At 41.5% G+C, this 22,261-nt stretch overlaps 1 long non-coding RNA gene across 2 annotated transcripts in view; it reads left to right on the plus strand.

The window, feature by feature from the left end:
• The first annotated feature begins 1,187 nt into the window (after positions 1 to 1,187).
• LOC112542487 (uncharacterized) overlaps positions 1,188 to 22,261 on the plus strand; it is a 30,195-nt gene continuing 9,121 nt past the window's right edge. The window contains exon 1 of one of the 2 annotated variants that reach the window (XR_003086230.2): positions 1,188 to 1,295. This is a non-coding gene — a long non-coding RNA (uncharacterized LOC112542487). Of the gene's footprint in view, positions 1,296 to 6,187; positions 6,321 to 22,261 lie in introns of those variants that run through there. The other variant, XR_015795617.1, reaches the window with a different exon arrangement.

The raw sequence follows: 22,261 nt of genomic DNA on the forward strand, positions 1-22,261 counted from the left end.
CTTCCTTTGCTCGACTCTTCGTAATATGTGACCCTTTGCTGGGCTCCAGGCCTTGGACCTTGCCTTGCTCAAGCTCTGGGTCAGCCGACTCAGCCCACACCTGTGCCTCCTCAGGATGCTACCTTTAGCTAATTCCTGTGGGTCAAGCTCTTGAGCTTCTGAATGTGAAAAATCAGACCGATCTCTATCATTGTGAAAGAGAGGAAAGTGCTGGGCCAAGGTTGGGCATTTCAATTCTTCTGCAAAGCCTCCATGGATCTTCCCTGAAAATAGCTTGTGGACATCTGAGATCTGGAGCCGCAGTGTGAGAACCACTGTGTTCCATACAGTGATAGGGAAGTCTCTAAGTCAGACATTACAAGGAAGACTTGCACGCACTCATCTCAGTATCAGTGAGGGCAGCTTTCTTGTGGAGGTGGAGTTGCACTGTAACTCCTTTGGCTTCCTAATGTCTGTAGGGGGCTTCCTAAAGCCTCCCCAGAGTCAGCAATTTGGGGCAGATCTGTTTTGGGGATCTGCAGGTTAAGGGGCACATTTTGCCCCTTAACTGTCCGATGGGAAAATGTGCAAGGCTTAAGGCAGCCATTGTGCCATTCAACATCCCCCTCCAAAAATACAAAACAAAAAGCAGCCTAAAATTTTGGCTTCCTATAACGAAGCTCACGGGCTGCAAGTTGCCATCCTCCGCTAAACGCGTGGCTTCATTTATGGTTAACAATCACTTCTATTGGATGAGGGAGAGAGAAAAACATTTCTCTTCACATTTCCTGATTAAGGCAGGCACACTGGCCCTTAAAAAAACTCCTACCAAATAGGTTTTCGTAATTTGATAAATAACAGATACACACCTTCAGGTGGCATTCCATATGGATGACCTTTAGGCCTGTTTGAAAGAGAAACTACAAGCCTGTGACTGCAACTTACTTGGTATATCTAGGGATTCACAGTGAGATCAGCACTAATGAAGCCAAGGTTCCTATTGTTGAACTGATAAGCCACAAGGACGATTGCTCAAAAAACAAGAAGTCATAATCACATGATTGAAGAGAAATTCTGGAGCCCTGTGTAATGGATGGCATTTTTTCAGGGGTGGGTGGACAAAGCATTATTTTGCCCTTACATAGGCTGGTGGGAACAATGAAGCATGAGGCATTATGTTTCACTTTCATTTTTCTCCATCAATCAGCTTGGACGGTAAATTTTGTAATATCCTTACGGGAGACGTGATCTGCCCTTGTGACTTAGGAGAGCTTGAGAACCTGATTCGTTTCTGTGGCACTGCTCATTTTATCCAGGTATATGTACCTCTCAATTTTTCATTAATAGACCAGGTAGATCTGATCTATTTTACAGCCACTCACCCTGCTTTTAATGGCAGATACAGATTTAGCTGAGACAGGCCAAATGTTGTGCTGCTGTTTGTCAAGTCCACCAATTGACTCTTCAGGCATTTGATGGGGGATGAGTTATTTAGGCCTGGAGTTTGCCAGCATGTTTTTCATGCTGATGGTCTGTGTGCTTGATTTAATCTTTTGTGGGACTAGTGGGGATCTGAGGATGGCATTTTTCAGAAAAGCATTTAAAGAACATATGGCATAAGGAGAAAGCCATTCTGTCTACTCCCCCAGGCATTCATGCCATTGTCTGGCTGTCTAGAACAGTGTTTCCATTCTCGGCTGCTTTGAAAAATATGGACTTCACCTCCTAGAATTCTTAGCAATAGCAATGCTGGCTAGCGAATTCTGGAAGTTGAAGTCCACACATCTTAGATACACTGGTTTAGAAACTACATTTTTGCTGCTTCTTTTTTTTTATTTTCCTAGAATTGCTATGGGGAAATGAGATTTCATGTGTATATATGGGTGCATGGCTTCAGAGGAAAAGAAGGTGGAATATAAATTTAAAAAGTACTAGGATAATACTGGTTTGATAGGCATGGTGAGCTTAGGTTTGTATGTAGACATTCTGTTCATGCTCTTGTGAACTGTTGATGCAGTCCATGATACATTTGTCTGCAAAGGCATGGTTGAACCTGTTTGTTTGACCTGTTCACTGCGATTCTTCTGTCCCTTTATCGTTTCACGGGTAAAAAGAAGCATTGTATTGTCAAACTGAAAATGCAATTCTTCGTCGAACACAATTTGACTAAGCATGATGTCTGAACCCAGTCCCAAACATCCAACCAGGTCTGAATTCAGCAGCAACCAGCATTTTTTGTTTCCTGAAGAAGTCATATATGAAGACTACTGATTCATTGTATTTTCTAACTATCAAGAAATTTTTTGACAGCTGTACAGAAACCTGGTTGGTTGGTCCTTGTCATCATCATATCTCCACAACATTGGCTTAATCCAAGTGGAAGGAGTGGGAGATCTAAACAAATATTTCAGAGAATAAGTCATCTTATCTCTTCCCTCTTCCCCCACCCCCAAGTTAAAAACCTCCCTCAAGCAGGAAAAAGGAGATAAAAAATACATAAGTACCAGAACTGGTTACGTGTGTAGAGGAGTGGTGGCTGATGAAAGCTGCATCAGAAAAGTTTGCTTCTCTTGCTGGAAGGAATCGTGTCTTAGGCTAAAATGAAATCACCACTTCATTTCTTAGAACTTCTCGTGCAAAAAAATCCCACAAATATTCCCACCACTCAGGGCACATTACATATGACACTGCATCAACAGGTAATTTCGCGGGGCTTCTTCTTAAATACACATGACTAAGAAAGGTAAAATAGTAGGCTTGGGCCTTTGCGCTCCTCGTGTTTTATGAGTTTGAGACAGATTTCAACACACAGGGATGCAACACCCATGACTCAGCACAAGAGGAATATATTAAAACCAATTAATTGACAGATTGGGACTGCCCAGTCTCAGTCAAATCAGAAAAGGAATAGTGAAGCTAAACTAAAGCCACACCTCTTGAATTTTATTCTGCCATTTCTCTTAAAGGAACAGCATATCTCTTTGGGGAATACAGGTCACATAAAATACAGAGGCTTGCCAGATCCAAAATCTAGATGCCACTAAGGGGCACCTTTTGAATTTTTACCTGCTGTGTGTCTAGCAGAACAAGCAGGTGGTTAAATCAGCTCTAAGTCTGCATCTGCCTTCAATTCCAAGTTTATTAAAAAAAAACACAACTTCTTCTGACTTCTGACCCTCATCATAGAAAGAAATATATATATATATACTTCTCCTTCCAAAGCCAAATATCTAGGCAGAAACCTTGGGAAAATAACGCAAACCAGAGGAAAGAATCATCTGTAAACATTTTGATATTCTTTGGCAAAGCTGGTATGTGTGTGCAGCCAAGTGGAATGTTGCTGGGATTCTGGAATAGATCAAGTGATGTCACTTTCTTTAAATATTTATATCTGTTATTCTGTCATACACTCTCCAGAGTTTATGGATTGGGGAGGGATAAAAAAAGAACTGTAAATAAATAAATAAATAAATAAATAAATAAATAAATAAATAAATATAAGGAAGAGCCTCTTCATGTCAAGCCTGAAGAGATTTCAGATTGTGTAGATCAACACTCAACAAATAGCAGTTCATGTGATGTAACTGTAATTGAATTTTACACTTTGTACTGGGGTGGTGCAAGATATTGTATGTTTGATGTGCTTTATTACATTTCTTCTCCACTGTGGGCATAAAGAGAACAGGGCATAAAGCTCCAGAGAGTTAGCAGCAATAATAAAGGATCTTATGGCTAGCAAATTTATCATACCCTAAACTTTCATGGACTAGAGTTTACCACTTCAGATACATCTTATGCTGTTGGTGGATTTCCACTCCACTTGGTTAAATGTCATAGATTTGGCATAAACCTCCATGCTTCTGATGAAGTAGATTCCATTTTATAGAAGGTATTGATGAAAAGATTAAGTTCTCTGATAAACCTGGATTGTGAGATGGCTTAGCAAATGAAACAACTTGCACAAAGCACAGGCACTCAAATCTCTCCTTATCCAGGGGTTAGTTGGCAGAAAAGAACTGGATTCTTTTTTCCTACCAAATCAGCCAGGATGAAGGTATTATGATTCAGATTTATGCAGGATTACAAAACAAACCTGCAGGCTTCTTGGTGGCTTGCAACACATTGCCCTTTCTAGCATTTCCTAATTCTTCCATGGTGTACCTCATGCTCATATGATACACCCAACAGATACTGTGCTGTATGATTTGTTGGGCCTCCTCAGCAACAATTCCATTTTGGAAGCAACTGGCCACCCACACAGGAAGGGCTTCAGAGTAGAAGCTGCCTAGATAGAAAAAGGCAGCTTAAACAGAGAAAGACTTGTTCTGGCCCCACAGATTTGTTTTTAAACATGTTTCTTTGTCATATCACAGATGTTTCTTAGTTCCAAAGTCACTGAAATTCCAGACCTGGAGTCCTACCATCCATCCGTCCATCCATCCATCCATCCATCCATCCATCCATCCATCCATCTATCTATCTATCTATCTATCTATCTATCTATCTATCTATCTATCTATCTATCATATTTGTATAGCCGCCCATCTCCCCAAAAAGTGGCTCTGGGAGGCATACAAGACTTAGTTAAAAAGAAAACAAATATAGTTTCTTGGTTTATTGAGAAAACAGTAAAACAGTCATTATTAAAACTATAAAAACTATAAAAAAGCACACAGAACAAGAGAGGATGATGTTAACCATAGTAAGGTTAGCCATCGCAAAATCTCCCCAGTCCCTTATGAGACAATTGCTTGCTTGTTGGAGGACATGCCATGGCATTCCCATGATACTAGTGATCCACCAGTAGAGTGCTGGAAGTCAAAATTCAACTGCTCAGGAACCTGCAGAAATGAGATTTCTTTCCCCTGCTTTCAGAGGAATGGGCATTTGTATGCATGTTTCCCAGTGTTTGTGTTTGGTCTGGTTTTGATTAGAGCAGAAGACTCTGTCCCATGACCCCCATCTCCCAGTCCCCCATTTGCAAACAACAGAAAGTGAGAGCAATGTGAAGCAAAGGTAGGCTGGACATAGTCTCTGTTGGGAACAGTTTGCAATCCCAACAGGTTATAGTGTGGTAGGGGCATTCAATAACGTTTAGTACTATGTACTTCATTCAGAGAGATCTGATTCTTGGCATAACCAGACGGGGCAATCTTTCTTCCTAAGAACCTTGACAAACTAACACCATTTTAAAAAGCAGCAGCATGTCAAAGCTTAGACAAAATAAGAGGAGTTATTTATCAGGGACAGCAATCAGAAAAAGGGGACTGTCCCTAGTGAAGAGAAACAATCTGGAATGTGCCTTTTGCTTTAAAAAAGGCCCTTCCTCTTGGAATTTCCTCCCAATGCAAATTTCAGAGGGATTTTCCCTGGACTGCAGTTAAATCCCCCTTCATGCTGACTCTGAATGCATTTGTACTAGAGGACTTTGTGATATGCCTCTGCTGTCAAAGATCCATGATCAGAGGTTGCTATTAGCAGAAAAAGGCTACCCAGGTCGGAGGCTGCATCCATCTTTGGCAGTCTCCAGACTGACAGGGATCCCCAGAATTCTCTCTCTTCCACACTGAAAGGCCTATGAAGTTGGAACAGGGAAACACTGGCTTCCCAAGGATTCCTGAATCCTTCCCGCAAACAATCTAGGCATTACAGGCAGAGATCTATTATCTCACTGGTGGATTTAGTCGCCAGTTAGACAATTCAGAGTTGGGAGTAGTCCTTCCTGCTAATAGATCATTATTCGTTGGCTACTACCCTCTGGAATCCAGCCAAACAAACGCCTGAAGTTTTCCTTCAAGTTATAGTCAGTTAGAACATTATTTTGCTCTTTATAATACTTGCATCCAATCCCTGGGGATCACTCACACAAACGCTTTAAAAACAAGGACTTGTCATTCTGATAATGAACGATTACCTTCGTGCCAATGAAGTAGTTACATGTTTAATTTATATGTTCTCCCTTACCCACATACACACACAGTTTCTGCTGGTAAAGTGAAAGCAGAAGATCATGTTCAATTGGCCATGTGGCCAAATGAGATACTTCCTCTTCCTCCTGAGTCACATGAGATGCTAAACATAGTGGCACTAAGCGTTTTGTTGTCAACTGACTTTCAGGATATGTAGTTATGTAGTAGCCTCCGCCCCCACAAATATACCCAAAAAGCCACGTGGTCCAAGTTCTTTCCCACACTTACAAACAGGGTCTTCTCATTGTGCTTTCCTTCCCTCTCTTGTGTGACTATCTCCATACAATCTCAGCCATCCACTTCTCGTACCCCAAAGCAAGAGACATCTGGGCCCAGGCACTTCAGCAAGTGGACTGTGATCCACAAAATATGGTGAGATAATAAACGTTTTGTTTTTAAAGAGCCTACAATACCCTTTGCTTTTGTAATTTAAAACCTGAAAATGTGATTCATTTTTTTTAATAAAGGAGAGTGAATTAGAGTCTAACCCTAACCCTATGAAGACAAAGATGGAATATGTTCACAAGGTCTATTGATTGCTTGTGTGAGAAATTGAGTGGGGGGGGCAGTTTTCATGAGACACCCAAGTCCTCCTTATATACATAAGAAGTGTGGGGGAGGAGGCAGGAGGTGATTACCAGGGACGAAAGTTGCCTCCTAGCCCTGCCACTTGCTTCAGTAACCAGGAACATACAGGAACATAGGAGAATACACCGGGCACCTTAGGTTGTATAGATTGAGGGCCCTGCATTATGGGAAAATAAAACAGTAGTAGGTACCCAGTATGTGTGTCAGCAACCAGCCAATAAAAATGAAAGTGGTCTCCTGAGATGTCAGTAGTGGTATAGTGAGCTCTCCTGGGACCCTAGCATTAGCCCAAGTATGCCAGGTGTTGGTGCTAGCCTCAAATAATCATACATGATTATTTGTTCCCGATGTCCATTTTTTCTTGTAATCCTTCCAGTGAAGCTTCAAAGCATTGTCAGCATTATTATCACCATATTACAAATAGCGGAAGGAAGACTAAGATGAATCATGGTCTGAGATTCCTTGGTGAGTTCATAGCAGAAACTCACAAGATTTGAACTGAGGAAAGTCTTGGATAGTCTAACTAGGCATGACACTAACCTACCAAACCTTTAAATGACATGTTACTTCTCACTCTCCTTTCTAAGTGATAGCAATTGTTTACTATTGATGACAGAGAGTAGATCAATCCATCAGTCCCTCCAAATAGTATCTCCAGCTCTAAACAACTGCATTTCAGGTGCTCCTTGTGAAAGCAAAATCCACCCCCCGGATCTTCTGAAGCCAATTTTGTTTCAGCTTTGATGTCTTACCATCCCACTCCATATTCCTGACATAAAATGAGATTGTGAGGGTCTGTCTGGCCCCTCTTCCAAACAGCTCTTCCATCATCTCAACAGGAATCTCTCAGAGTTGGTTCAAGGTCAGATAGTCACATTTCAAGTCCTCCATGCTGGAAATTTTGCAATGTTAGTTCTTCTGTGAGTTGTTTATGCCTTAAGAATCTGTGGAATGGGGCCCCTCATCTCCAAAGCCTCTGGGAGGAAAGTTGCCAGGAGAAACAATTGTCTGCAGCAAAGGCTCCTACGGGCTGCACCCAGCTGGGAGTTTTCATAGTTGCTGCATGAGTTGGCATCTTTCCCTGCTCTTTTCTCTTTCCATTCATTCTGTGTTCTGGGACACTGTCAGTAACGCTCAGCACTCCGGGGAGTTTTTTGAGCAGCAGAGAAGCAAATCTTGCTTTCCATATGTTTCTGGGTTTCAAGGATTGTTTATAGTTAAATAGTTTGGGGAAGTCCAGAGGGAAATGTAGTGAGTCTCATGTGGAGGAAGCAGTCAACTTAAGGCAGATTTAGAATAGCGGAACATTGCCTTTTAAGAGACTTATATTTCTGCTGTATAAAGTAGAACATTTGAGGGTCAGGGATTGGAATAAAATTCTCTCTCCAAATGTCTAAATATGGTGCTAGGCTAAAAGAAGGCAGTCAGAGGAAATTAATGTGTGTAATTTGATAGATGTAATATGACAGATGACAGATGACAGATATAGATATAGATATAGATATATAGATAAATGTGTAGAGGTCAAAAACACAACAGATAAAGATGCCAGAGTGTCAACAGTATCTCCAAGTATCCTCCCAAATTAAAGTATCTTTAATGCTAAAGTTTAAAAAATTAAGAATGACTGAGTGATACAAAACAGCCACATTTTCTACGACTTTTGGCTCTCTCATATAAGATAGTGTGAGATCACATGTTGGAATGCCTGTTATCTGAAAAGATTGTTGACACATACTGGAGCGCATAACATACACACAGGATAAATATCATGTGAAAGCAAGGACATGGCTTGAATTTCCTGCTTAAAGTTGTGGCACACAACTACAACTCTGACCCCATGTTTGTGTGGGTCTCCAAATGGCTCTGGTCAACCCCAATTCTGTGCCCTTTCCTCCTACCATTCCATTTTACAAATGGCTAATATGGATGGACCATTTTTTTTTAGTCACAATAAAAATAGATAGAAAGACTTGAGGCTTCCAAGAAGGAGATAACAAGAATACTGAGGCCTTCAGAAAGGAGGCTTGCTGGGTGTAAGCTAAAGAAGTGGCTGAAAGTTACAAAAGGGTGATTATGTAAGGGCCAGATGGAGGAAGGCCAGGGAAAGCAGAGTTAACCAACACCAAGAGAGACTGAGAAACCCGCTATATTCTGAGGGAAGTCCTCCTCTGCTATAGAAGGGATCCTATGTCAACGAAGAGATTAAGTTACTAATTTCCTTTAAGAAACTGTTGATCTTGTGCATGACTGATCATTTTGGCCTATAAACTGCATTGTGCCTTAACTATGTCCATAGAAATTCCGAGTACAACATGTTGGATAATAGTAACAACTGGAGAGTTGTTTTATATCTCTGCCAGGTCAAGTTTGCTTTCTCACAAGAGAAGCAAGAAAGTCGCAGTGGTCATTGTCTTTCCTCTTTGCTCTGATCACATTCCTGTTTTCCTTCTCTCACCACATCCAACCTAGCCCTCATGTCATGATGGCCTGTATATCTGCATCATAATGCAAAAATTGTTGCTACAATGAAATCTGCATCAAAATACAAAGGAGCATTAGGAGCTGCCCTACATATGTGGATTCTTCCTCATGGCCACATTAAAATGCAGTCTACAAATCCTTGAGCTGGCATAAAATTTGCTGCTTGAATATTCTGCCTCAGAAACTAGGCTGGTCAGCAGCATCGGTGGGAGATGGCCATGGGGCTGATTTAAAAAGATCAAAAGCAGAATGATCAAAGCCACATCCCCTTTGTACATGCATTACATTTGTCTTTTTTGGCTCCTGCTGAAGTTGATGAATGGTGCTATCCTTACAAATTCAATGTGGAACAACTTAAGGAAAGTGTATGATGGATTATCCTAACTTCATGTCCTGTCTCCCCAAGGATCACCAGCTGGCAGGAAAACATTGACCAATCACTCTGCTTAAAATGGGCTGGGACAGAGGCAGGTTTTGGCAGATGGCTAGATCAGCAGTATAGCCATTTGTCAAAACCTAGTACTGAAAAAGCTGATCTAAGTGGTTTGTGGGGTTGCCCAGTAAAGCAGGAAAGACCCTCTTGCTCTACTGGATCGCCTTCTCCCACTTGACAGATCAGCTGTTGCGCTTACAGCCACCATAAGTGAACATACAGATAATAACCTCAGTAAAAATTGGATTAGGAGAAGAGGTTATTTTAAAACTGGAGCAGCTAGAGATGCTTTTAAATCACCTCTGTGGAGCTGTGGGATGGAGCTGTGACAATGTGTCATTTAAAAATGATCAGAGGTCAGCATGGTAAACTGACTGTGGGCACATGCTAAATTTAGCTACACGAATAGGATTATTATTATAAAACCTATCCCACAGTTTCTATGATTGGACTCAATCCAAGTGTATAAGCTGAAACAAATCACTCAACAGAACAATCTAAGCCAATTTCTTTGGAGCTTGGGAATAGTTTTATTGTAAATCATGGCAACCATTATTCCAAGTTGTTGCAATAGTCATCTCATGTGCTTTTAATGACTGCTGGTGGTAAACAGTCTTACTACCTTTAAATCTAGATTCATGAATGCAACCAAAAATAGAACTAACTTTTCAACCTAAAAAGTGTCTGGTTTTCATTATCTCTCATAAATAATTTTATCAAGCCAGGAAATAGATTTTTTGAGTGCCATTCAAGAAGGAAGGGTTGGAGCCATGCCATCTTCCCACCAGACACGATCTACTTTCTGATCTCGGACTGGATGCAACTATGTATTCTTCTGGGCAAGTCTGCATTAAGTGAAGCCAGCTTACAAACCAAATAGTCTTGAATACAGTGCTGTATATTAGACTTGAGTTTGCAGCTGAGGCATCTTTCGCCACTTCTCTTGCATAGGCAAGGATAGAGCAGAAATGTGCTCAGTTTGCACTTGAATAACAGCTTATCTTTAAAAAAAAGTTTGAAAGTTGGATTTCAAGTTTTACAATACCATCCACCAAATTGTTCTTCAAGTGGTCATCTGGGAATTCATACATGTGGAGAATCTGAAACTTTCTGGAGTTTACAGAATTGTTTGGCAGAAGTCCTATGTCCCCCACATCCCATATGACTAGCTGTGGCTTCTGCTAAAGCTCTTCATTTCCTAGAGCCAAACAATAGATCCAAAGACACTGAAGTCATTTGAGACCACGTGAGGTAGGAGGACAAATCATGAAAGTTCACAGATGACTACTCAAACCACTGCAGTTGCTTATCAGTTCTTTATTGTGGTATCTGTGGAGAATCACACACATGGGTGAGTAGCAAGCTTCTTCTCTGGAGGAGATCACACCTTTATATGAGCCTCAGAAGACCAGGAAAAATTGCCCTGATGAAACAGTGCCATACAGTCCAGATGAAAAGTGGAGAGCATGATGGACATCCAGGAATGAAGCAAAGTTTCCAGTGATCTGGAGGAGCTGGGGAAGAAACTAAACAGTATTATGTCCTGATTCCGGAGGAAAATCAAGACTGACTTTGAAGGAAGGAACTCTTTTGGCCAAGGAGTACTTTGACCCTATGAAAAATAAAGAAGAGAAGATTTCTTTGTAAGGCACATAATTTTCCAGCTTGATGATTCAATGTCACAGCTATCTTTCATGCAAGGAGGTAAACCAAGGAGGTAACAATTGGCTGAAGGGAGTCTCATGTTAATATAGAGAGTATAAGAGATACCAGAAGAGAGACGTGCTGGTCCTTCCTCCCGTGAAGGAAAAACAGGAGGCAATGGCAGCTACTACTCTTAAACCGTGTTCTGATACAGTAGTTCACAAATAAGAACAAGCATGACAAGTGTATTTAGCAAACATGCGACATACTTACAAATGTCTTCTGTATGAGCTTCATAAGGCAAAAAAGCCAGTTTCTGACCATTTGAGTTGGGGGGAAAATGTGGTCCCCCCTTGCTGGCATTTACAAGATGGGACTCCCTAGAGCCATAATAGAGCCCTTTCCTGGATCGGGATGCCCTTCGAACAGTCACTCACACCCTTGTTATCTCCCAGATAGACTACTGCAATGTGCTCTACATGGGGCTACCCTTGAAGAGTATCCGGAAGCTACAGCTGGTCCAGAATGCAGCCACACGGGCTATTGTTGGAGCCCCAAGGAGGGCCCATGTAACGCCTCTGCTCCGCGAGCTGCATTGGGTGCCAGTTTGCTTCCGGGTCCAATTCAAGGTGTTGGTTATCATCTTTAAAGCCCTACATGGCATGGGACCAGGTTACCTAAGGGACCGCCTCTCCCCTATGACTTCAACCCGTCCCACCCGATCACACAGAGAGGGCATGCTTCGGACCCCCTCAGTGAAAGAACTTCGACTGGCAGGGTCCAGAAGGCGGGCCTTCTCTGCGGTAGCCCCCGCTCTTTGGAACGTCCTGCCCCCGGAGGTGCGTTTATCTCCCACACTCCTGGCCTTCCGTAAGGCTTTGAAGACCTGGTTCTGCCACCTGGCCTGGGGTGGGGTGAGAATACCTCAAGCATGGGGATGGCTAGCCCCATAGAGGCCTCGTCCTTCAGCCTCAGGTTTTCATCCCCTTGGTCTCTCCTCCTTCTTTTTAGTTATGTTAATTTAAGGTTTTATGTGTTTATATATTTTATGTTCTAATGTTTATTGTGAATCGCCCAGAGCTCCCCCATTGGGGGGAGATGGGCGGTTGAAAAATTTAATAAATAAATAATGCTGAAGGCCAAAAGCCTGTGAGAAGAAGATGATGTATCCTGATGAACAACAACTCAGATGTGAAGAAGAGTTGAGAGATTAAAGAAAAAAAGCAAAGGAAAACAATACATAAATAATCTTGATAAGGGAGAAGGATGACCATCTCAAGAAGAAAGGTGACAACACTCTGGTATGGCAATTGAAAAGGGGTTTGGTGGGAGCTGTGCCTAGCCATGAGGTATTGATGGATGTCAGGATCCCACAAATCAGTTCTGAAAGGTTCTACAGCAGTGTTTTTCAACTTGGCAACTAAGATATGTAGACTTCAACTCTCAGAATTCCGCAGCCATCTTAAAGTTGCCAAGTTGAAAAACACTGTTCTACAGTGTTCTGAATAGGGCTCTGTGCAGGTGCGCAACCTATGTGTGTAAATGGCAGAAACCAAGCTAAGGAATATACAGTATATGGCAGAGAATCTACAGATATATTCATGAGTATATGGCCAACAAAATATACAGTATATCAGGGAATTGTTAATGAAGATAATTAATTATTAATTTAATTTAAAAATTAATGTTGGCAGTTCTAGGAGCAGACCAGAGATGCTGGATGGTGAAGTCAAACCTTACCGCATTGTAATTTCTGTTCCTGCTGCTGCCTAGTTTAATAGCAGATGCAGCCTTGTCTCCTTAGGCCCGGCATGGAAATCTGTGTTCTCCAGGTGTTGATGAGCAGATTGGCTATGCTGGGTGGGGCTGCTGGCCATTATAGTTCAGCAACATCTGGACAGCCACTGGTTCCCCAACTCCAGCCTAAGCTAATGCTAACGCTAGCTCAGAAGAAGCCTGGGGCTGACTATTTTGCACTTATTTTCTGTCATTCTACTCTGATGTATTTCCAGGAATGTCCTTTTTGAACTATGATTCTAAAAGGAATGCAGAGTTTCTGTCAAAGTGCTTCTTGGCTGGAAGAACTGCATGATCACTCAGACTAAAGGGGGAAGGAAACAGATGTATTTTATTGTTGTACTGTGTTTTACTCTCAGATTTTGTTGGCATGCTACTGATCATGTGCTGCTCAGGGCATTTGATACTGATGGCTGATCTAGGGAGCTCTGGGAATTGTTGTTCTCTGTGAAAGAGATGTGGGACACTCTGGAATGATCTTTTTTCTGGTAATTTTATTAAATGTTACAGTTAAAAAGATACAAACTAATACAAACTAAGTAAAATAAAAGAAAAAAAGAAAATATAGAAAGTGCAGAAAATAAAAAAATAGAAAGAAAAGTAGAAAAAGTAAGAATATAATAAAGAAAAAGAAAAGAAATATATTAAAAAATGACTTCCCCTTCATCACAAGTGTACACAATTTTAGTAACTTCTCTTAAAATACAACAAATAATCTCTTCTTCCCATATCTCATCTCTTATCTATAAAGAAATCCTTAAAACCTTGTTGTTCAGTCCTGATCAGCAAAACTCCATTAAGAGTTACCAGAGATAATAACATATCTATTTTAACCTTGAACAAATAAACCAACTTTATATTCCTTCCCTTTATTTTTAACAATCTTGTTCCTTAAGCCCCTCAAATAATGTCCTAGAACTTGATTTCTTTTCATTTTTTCTTTGTCCTTTCTCACAAAATCCTTCAAACCTTTAACAAGTCTCTTGTAAATCCAGTATAAGAAAGTTATTGTCAGGCCCAGCCCAAGAACGATGATGAGGCAGTGCAGTCCAGTATAGTTCCTTTATTTGCTTTCACCCTCTAGACAGAATCTCGCCAGACTAAATCTATGCTAAAGCAACTAGTGGATATACCCCGTGAGACTCTGGGAGGGGCTAGCCTAAGCTGCTTCTTCTTCTCATGGTCTTGTTGCGGGCTGAGAAAGCGGTTGCCTTGTATCATCTCCTGGAATGCACTCCCTCCCTCCTGATAGCCTTGATCTTCCATTCCAGTATCCTCCTCACACATGCCTTCCATTACAGTTATCCAAGTTACTCTTTTGGTTTGTTAAAACATCACTTGGTTTCATTTGTATATCCAGTGTAGCATCTCCTTCCACATCATTCCCATAGCCCGTCATTTTTAAATCCACTTTCAAATTAGTCCTGTCCGGTAAAACTTGTTCCACTTCCATAACATCTTCCAAACACAGGCTATCTATAACAGGAAACACTCTTAAAATTAACTTCTGGGTCCATTGTTCAAAAATATCCTTCAGTATGTCCAATGTTAAAGTATTTTGCTCTATTCTGTATTAGTAAGTCAAATTTAAGTATTCTTCTCCTTTAGTTGTAATCTATTTTTTTAACTTTATTAAATTTAATTGTAATCTTTAGTTCCTTTTGGTTCCCTCTGGTGTCTAAACTTCAAAGTCCCATCCTATCATAATTAATCCTATTATAATTAATTTCAAAATCTTATTTCAAATCCATCTGGACCCTTAGCCTATTTGTAACTTTCCCAAATAAACGTTCTAATCACCCTTTTGCTGTTTATTCCAAAAAAAGCATTTTTTAAAGTCCTTAAACTTGTATTTAAAACTTCTTTCACTAAGGATTGAAGGAAACTCATCTGGTGCAGTAAAACTTGTCATTTTAAAGGTTCCTAATATCTGAAAAGCAGTTAATAAGCAATTTCCAAAAGTGATTAGAAAAGGAAGTAAGCAAACTCTGTATCCATAAAGGCGCCAACTGTGGTTTGGGTGAAGATGGCATTCCCTCATCTCCCAAAGCTCTAAACCTGCCAGAGACCACTATTTTGCAGTTTCCTTGTGATGAGCAACTGTCTGGAGCACTTATGGGTGATCCCAAGTCCTCTCCTTATCTGGAGAGGAATCCCGAAGAGACGGTCCACTCGCTGGCTCTTCATTCCACTATGGTCATCCGCTTTGCTCTCAGCAGAGCTGTCTTCAGTTCACCATTTCTTCCCCGGAAGTCAGAACCTCTGGAAAGATCTGTGAAACCTTCCACCCTGTCTTTGCTCAAAAAATCCTTGCAGTGTTGACCATAAGTCATAACTGTCCTTGTCCCTCTTATCAGCCTCCTTGTAGTTCTGAAACTGACAGTTTGACTCAGCTGGCTCTCATTGGTCACTATCCATCGTAAAACTATAGATGAATTTTGGAGAAAGGGGTAAATCTCCTTGAAGATTTTATACTGTTTTGAGTTTGCCCTCTTCAGAATGGCTCCCAGAAGAAAATTGCTTTCTGCTAGTTCCTGAAGTTAATAATGGTCAAGAATTCTTTTTTCTACAATCAGGAAGGGAGAGACTTGAAGCAATATCTCTGCAGAAGCAATTCCTCTGCTACCGTAATGGGCCTCCATTCTGAAGTAATGGGCCCTCCTAGATCCATCACTGACCCTGGAGCCATCAGTTCTCTTAATGACTAGGAGGACCTTCTTTCCATCCCATGTGATATATTCAGGGGACAAAGATCACCTGACATCAGATTTATTTATTTACTCATTTGCTGAGCATAGGTATCTCTCCAATAAAAACTGATTCTGAGCAGCTTATGCACTCTATTATATAAGTAAGGTTAAAAGTACAAAGTCTAAAACAAATGTAACAATACAACACTAAGCCCAGCACCAGAGGGAAAAAACGTCAAACACCACATTTGTTAATCTCCAAATTTCAGGAGGAAGCAGTTCACAACAATCCTACTCCCACGAGGCCTGTTGGAAAAGCCAGGTTTTGATATTGAGTTAGATGAGCTTCAGTGTCTTCTCAGTCAGATTTTTACATCACATTGTAGTTGGGCCTACCTTTAAAGAAAATGTGCTAATTCCAATTAATCCAGAATGAAGTTGCTGGGTTATTAGATAGGATTGTTCAAATGATGCTAGGGTTTTATCCTCTTTATCACCTGTTCACAGGCCAAATTCACATTGTTGTGCTGATTTTTAAGGACTTGAACGGCCAGGGCCATAATATCAAATGGATTGGGCCCCAATCTTTCTGGGCCATCTGAAAGGTTGACACCATGTTATGGGCACTCTTATCAAGTGGCTGTAGCTAAGGGTGTGATTAGTCAAGGGAAAAAAACCACCCATTTACCAGTAGGCAAAGTGATGAGATTATGGCCCACCACTGTCTCTACCTCTTGCAGATGGATTGAAGGGTTTACCTTGTTTGGGGGAGGCAGATGTGCACATTTCCAAAGAAAGTAGCTACCCAGAGGGTTTTTTACCCCCCCTCCCCCATGATTGCCTCTGAGGTCTGCATGGAAATAAATAAGCTGGAAGCTGACATGTTGCTGTGAAAAATGCTACATCCCTTGTTGCTGTTGTTTAAGAATTTAAAAGAACAATACATGTAAATCAGAGGAAGCATGATGTCTGCCAGATGCCAAGGACTATATCAGTCTGAGTATTGGTACCTGGGGCATCACATTGGAGACGCAGGATCTAAAGGAACAGCTAAAGGAGTATCTGTCTGAGCTGGTCATCCTCAAGGGCTCTTCTCCAAGTGACCCATCCATATGTACTAGTTAGGTGGCTTGCTACGAGAGAAGGACTTCTCAGGAGTAGGGCCTGCCCTAAGCTGTTTAGCAGCTATGTTGTTTGCTTTTTGGTGCCAGGCTAAGACAACCCTCTTCTCCCAAGCATTTCAGATTTTAGACCTTGATAGGTTAGTTTTGAAATTTTGGGGGCCTGCATTACATACCATATTACATTGTTATTTTTTCTTTTGCTGTTTGGTGATGAGTTTACTGTTACCAGTGTTTTATTTTAAAACCTTCTTTGTTCTTTTAATAAACCTTTAATCTGCCTAGAGATATCTATTACTGGCCATGTTACCAGCTACCAGTTCTGGGCTGCAAAGCTTTGGATGACCACTAGATGGGAGCAAAGGGTGCTCTGGCATCATGTTGCTACCATCTGGTGGTTGGCCAGAGTTTTGCAGCCCAGATCTGATAGCCTTAGCCTATTAGAAATAGCAATAAACACACGAAACAAAGTTGATCCTCCAAACCAGAATTCTGTCCTTCGCTGACTATATACCCGAATAGTATCTGCATATTTACTGCACCATTAAAGAAAAAGACTTTGTCATGATCTCATATTTCCCTTGCTTCACTGGATTGCAAATCTATTTGAGACAAGCCATGATAGGGTAGCAAATTCATACTTGGCATGTCAGGGTTTGCTCTTCATTGCTAGTTGTGTTAAATGAGCCGTTGGCATGCTATTTATAAGGACTTGGATCTGGGTTTTTACTTTTGATTAGTCTGCCTGTTTCAAAAGGTCACAGAGCAGAAAAAGGAAGCCTGCACAGTGCTAATGCTATCCTTATGGCGCCTTTCAGAGCCTCAGTGTTTCCCCTTCCTACAAACGTGTCACTCTGTCTGCAGATGGAGAATACGCCCATCTTGGAAATGTCCAGCCTTGTCTCTATTGCCTAGGGCACTGGCAACAATAGCAAATCCCTTCTCCCTGTCCCACCTCTCCTTCATGCACTAAACTATAAATAATTATAACAGCATAAAGCACATTAAGTTACCAAGAAAGCAAGGTTAAGTATACGTGGGGCAAAAATTCTGACTTCATGTACATGCTGATGGAACAGAGAGGGGATCATCAGGAAAGAGGTCTTGAAAATATGAGAGAGTTCAAGGTTAAGCTCTATGCTAGGGATTATTAGAAATATTCCAGAAAATAAAATTTCCAATTATAATGCCTTTATTCAATCCTGGAAGCAAGCTTAAGTACTCAAAATATATTTCTGGACTCAAAATTCTTTAATATTAGTAATATGAAATATTAATAATAGGACACGCACACCCCTTTTGCACTGAAATCCAGTTGATCTACTTCCAGTAAATAAGGAAAACAAATTCTGCTTGTCTGAAATCTGCCCTGTACTAAGGTCTACCTATACCAGTGTTTCTCAACCTTGGGAACTTTAAGATGCATAGACTTCAACTTTCAGAATTCCCCAGCCAGAATGGCTGGCTGGGGAATTCTGGGAGTTGAAGTCCATGCATCTTAAAGTTCCCAAGGTTGAGAAACACTGACCTATACTGTATTGATTACAAGACTCCCAGTAGCTGGACAGGAACAAGGCAAGACCTGCCAGGGCCCTTCGTGTGAGAGGCACAACCGCCTGTCTTCAAAAGGCAATTGCTATCCACTAGCCATCTGTATGCACTGCGTTTAAATATCAGCTTGGCTCAATTTTTTTTCTTTTTTTGCAATCCATAGTAGTTCTCTGCTACAGTTTAATATTTTTAACCCCTGCTTCTGTGAATGTGCAGACCTGTGCAAGAAGAAAGATTAAAAATGGTGTGGTCGTTTGCCGTTCCGTATTACCACGCCTATACACTGGAAACAGTCTTTAAAAAAAAAGAAGACGATGACGTGCTCAGGAGTCTTTTCCCTTGCAGAGAGCTCAGAGTTCACTTTGTTTTGCAGTGATACTAAAAGAGGCGCAGCTGCCCCACCCCACTTCCAGGTAATCAGGCAGGTGAGTTCTTCCTCCTAGCCTTCAACCCAGCCAGATGGTGAAGCAGTTGAGAAATCCTGTCTGGGAAAACAAACATCTAGTTTATGGTGTCGCAGGTAGAAGTGAAGTTCACCTTCCTGTGTGCTACCAGATCTGGGTGGCAAAATCTTAATGACCATTAGAAGGCAGTAGTGGAATAGGAATAAACACGTGCTCTCTGGTGCAATCTAATGGCTGCCTGGATTTTTACAGCCTGTTAACGTTTTGGAGATTAAAGCTGAAGCTCTGCGCTACATAAGTATAAGAAAGCCATAACCAGCCAACTACCCCACCCACCTATTAAAAAATAAAAATGTGTGTAGATTTGGTTGTACATACTGAGTCTAGATGTGAAATGCAGCTCTTTTCCTCACTCCCTGGGAACTTTCACACAACCATTATTTCCATTCCAAATTTTCACAATCAAAGCTGTCTCCAAGGGATTGGAGAATTGGCAGCAAAGGAGCCATTCCCCCCACCCACACCTTCGCCCACACCTCTTCTGCTTCTTACCATGGTTGGTGGACGAAGCAGTGGGAGAAAAGACAGAAAGTGGGTCTTTTTGGTGCCAGTTCTCCCAGCACCAGACTGTTTTTCCTCCTGGAGTAGCAGCTGAAAAGCCTTCCCTTCCCAAGAAATGACCCTCCACAGCTTTGTGCCACTGTGCCAAAGCTATGGAGAAGTGGACAGCTGTACTGAGAGGGTACCAGTTCCTCAGCAGCAGGGGGGCATTTTAAACACATGTCCAGCAGCCTTCCAGAGGACAGTGACATACATCTTGTTGACATGTATCTAACGGTCTTCTGGAAGACAGCTGGACAGAAATTAACATGGTCCCCCACAGTTTTGGTGCTCCAGGGCTGAAGCTTAGAGGGGCATTCATGATGCATGTCCAGTGGTCTTTGAAATATGTACAATATTTAGAGAATATGTGCTTAAAGTACCCTCCTGGAGGGGCACTGAGAAAGTGCCAAAAGCCATCCTCCCACCTCAGCTTTCCATATCCTTAGTCAGAACAATTGGGCAGAGGACAATTAGTGGAATCTACTTTCCTGTTTGTGACCTCAGCTTCCCCTTGATGGTCTGAACTCACATTACACCTGAAAGAGGTGCCAGCCAGCAACTGCAGACAAGGGAAAGCACTGTGTTTGTAACCCATCACCAGCAGGAGGGGAGAGACCACCTATGAGTCAGGAAGGAGAGGCAGAAGTGGGCCATTCAAGAAAGGACTTTTTTTGGTTCAACAGCTACACATCCTGCACTAGTGCTTCCCTCAACATATACCCCTTCCAGGACACTGGGTGCATTCCATAACAGGGTTTTACTGCCAAGGCCCCTTACATTCCAGCGTTGGCATGTGTGGGAGAAGGTGTGCTAAGAGAAAAAGAAAACAAATACTGTAAATTTGCTTCTTGATCCCATGATTCTCCTCCTTCTCCTCCTTCCCACTGTGGGGAGGGCAGCCTATAGGCCTGCAGGCCACATATTTCCTCAGTTAATCTGGGCAAAGCTAAGTAGGGTCAGACCTGGTTAAAAATTGAGAGCCAGCTGGTTGAGGTAGAATGGGAAGGAAAACCTGGAGTGTCATCATAAAAAGAGCAGCTGGTTTGTCCAAGCCAAGATAGGAGTGAATTCTGAGAAGGTGCTGGTTTTGGGCGTGCGAGCTGTGGCATAAAGATATTATGCCTTTAAGGGGAATAGTTAATTGGCACATGCCCGTTGGAAAAGTGCCTTTAATAAGTCAAATGTATTATATATGTTGACTGTACCTTTCTGGGTCAGCCTTACCAGGTAGACCAGATAGGAAATACAACCAGATAGACTAATTCTACTTTATTGTAAAGCTACATTAACAGAATCTTGCAAGTCTGAAAGTACAATTCTCCTGCTGTCACCTTCATACCTCAAGAACTCAGGGAGGGTCCCTTCTGAGCCTCTTCTGCCCACTATGCAGCTGTGGACGATGTTCCCTCTTATCTGACCATTCCCCAGGCAGCATCTCTTTGCCATCCCTCCCAAGGTCATTCCCACATACTGTGACAGGGACTTACTGTTATTTTATGAGTACTGATTGCTGGGTATGTTTGGCTCTCTTCCTGTGAATAAAAGGACTTGTTTGACATCTGAAATGCCTCAACTGTGGACCTTGGAACTAAAGTAGAGCCAAGATCAGTGTTGGGCCAGCAAATGCAGCATGATGTTGGAACTGAGTGAACTCTAAATGGCCTTCCAACCCTGGCTATCCTGGTGACAGCAGCAAAGGCTGTAGAGAATCGGTATATATGGCTGCAGGCAATTCAGTGCTAGTGGGTCCAAGTGGGGAAAAAACTATTTCCGTGTGCTTTGTTTTTGCAGTTTGCTGGTGAAAAGGCACAGGAGATTTAGAACACATTTTAGTTTACACAGGAGCTGATAAGCAAAAACTGCAATAATAATAGAAATGTTTTCTGAACATCTTGTCTCTAAGAAAAACATTACATTTTAGAGACATGTGTTTTTTATTAGGACTCAAAGAGCAGAGGCTTGATATGTACAGTATGTTACAGAGTTAGAAAGATTCTCTCAAACCTGTGAATTTAGAGAACTTTCTGAGTTGCTTATAAAAGACAAGATTCTGTGCAATGTACATTCCAGCACCCTGGACTAGATTATAGAGAGTGCATGATTTGACCTTGGATAAAGTTTATCTCAAATGCAAATTTTGGGTGCATCCAGGAATGAGGCATATGGTTTGCAAGTTAACTCAACTTTGGAGCAGACACCTTATGGGCAGTTTTCCAGGCTGTAGAAGTCCACAGATGTCCTGGCTAAGTCAACAGCTAGTAAGGTTCCAGAAGGGGTGACAGGTAGTAGATTTACTTGCAGGCATTATGGAAAAGCTTATGCCCCAAGAAATTACTCAGCATTTGGCGCTGTATTTTTAAATGGTATTAGAACATGAGCTATACCTTTGCTAGGGAGTAGATCTAGTTTGAAGAGTCCATGATCATACCATGCCTCCCTTAGCTCTGAAAGAGTATGTACCATCAGATGGAAAGGCTGCTCACACCCTACTCATTCAGCACCAGAACATCAGTTAAAGCAACCGTAGTAATGCAGTTTTGCATGCCTTCAGAATTTACAATCTTATCGGCTGGCCTAGATTGTGTAAATTAATTAAACTTGAGCTTTGCCCATATTGGCTGATTAAAGGGCAGTTTTGTACAGATAATGGGCTAACTTTTATGAGGTATAAGGTAATAGTCCCTTTAGGTGCCAGAAAGGAGCCTATCAAGGTACTCAGTGATAAAAAACAATTCAGACTAAATTTCAGTGATAAAAAACATATGCCAGATTGAATTGTTTAGTCTAAGCAATTCAGAGCAAGTTCTCCAACCTCATGAGAATCCTGAGTTAGTTTGGATGAAAGTAGCTGCAGATATCTTTGGGATAAGAGGATGTTCATTTCTACTAATGGCTGATTATTATTCTAAGTTCCCAGAAACACTGGACTTCAAGGTTAAGGCCTCTGCTGTGATCATTGCCAAGTTAAAATCTTTATTTGCATGACATGGGATTCCAA

Source organism: Python bivittatus, unplaced genomic scaffold, assembly GCF_059951505.1.
Source record: "Python bivittatus isolate LINGU-HERP-01145 unplaced genomic scaffold, Pbiv_v1 ctg000220_np1212, whole genome shotgun sequence".
NCBI classification, from domain to species: Eukaryota; Metazoa; Chordata; class Lepidosauria; order Squamata; family Pythonidae; genus Python; species Python bivittatus.